Source organism: Cyprinodon tularosa, unplaced genomic scaffold, assembly GCF_016077235.1.
Source record: "Cyprinodon tularosa strain WSP-4 unplaced genomic scaffold, ASM1607723v1 ctg1449, whole genome shotgun sequence".
NCBI classification, from domain to species: domain Eukaryota; kingdom Metazoa; phylum Chordata; class Actinopteri; order Cyprinodontiformes; family Cyprinodontidae; genus Cyprinodon; species Cyprinodon tularosa.
In genome coordinates this window covers 35,208-36,333 of record NW_024038275.1, presented here as the reverse complement: position 1 = coordinate 36,333, position 1,126 = coordinate 35,208, and positions in this window count along the sequence as shown.

Sequence of the window (1,126 nt, the reverse complement as noted above, 5' to 3'; positions counted from 1 at the left end):
AGATTATCAGAGAGATTAAGTGTTTAAAAGGGATTCAAATGGAAACTTATGTTTTTAATTCTTCCCACTAAATCTCCTCTGGGTAAAATTTTTCAATGCATCTGAGGTCCCGTTTATCAAGTTTTCTTATGAAGTAATGGGAAATGAAACTTGCATATGCCACTTTCACCCAAAGGTTGTCTATTATGAAATTTAGGCAGGATCGGGATGAGTCGGTAATAAAAAGATGACACACAGAACTAACGCCCTGTTTCTGCTAGAGTAAAATGTGTCATTTTATTCCGCCACAGAAAACAGCAAAGCAAGCACATCAATGAAGGCACGGTGCTGAATACAAATTATATTGTTCCGATACAAATTATATTGTCCCCCTTACCGTGACACAAAGGATCGGAGAGTCGGTCGACCCCGGCAGGGCAGCAACCCGCGCAGCTAGGCATCCGTACACAACCCTAGCAGACTCTGCCAGTGCCAACTACCACCCGTCATTTATGCCAAACTTCAAAGGAAAATCTTTTACCCAATCAGGAAACGTGTTCACTCCCTCTCACGCCTGGAGCGCATGATTACAGAAACCAAAATATGTTTTTCCGCATCCCCTGAACCCACCCAGGGTTCGTGGACTGCTGAAACCAAAAACAAATTACATCATGGTCAGAGCATGGCACAGAGAGCTTGTGAGTACAAAAACTAAATATATCATGCTCTCTAGGAAACAGAAACTTAGATAATGAGAGTGCTTAGGTAATAAGAGTGCTTTATTTGTGATACAAAACTTGTATGATTGTCAAAGAACATAAAATATAAAACCCATATATATATCAGGTTGCGGTCTATTAAAAAAAAAATTTGGCATGGAAATGCAAACCATGACCCTTGAAAAATTAAGCCACAGTAACTCCTCCTAGATATAAAAGGCATATGAGTAGTTCAAATCCTTAATCATAGTGCATTCGACATTTAAAGCTGCAGTGTGCAATTTTTCAGGACATTTATTGGTCAAAATTCAGAGTGCAGCGACATGAGACATTCTATTATTGAGTATAAAAGATACTTATAAGTGTAAGATGAGAAAGTATTATTATTTGACTACTTATTGAAGGAGGCAGCAGAGATGTTACTTTTT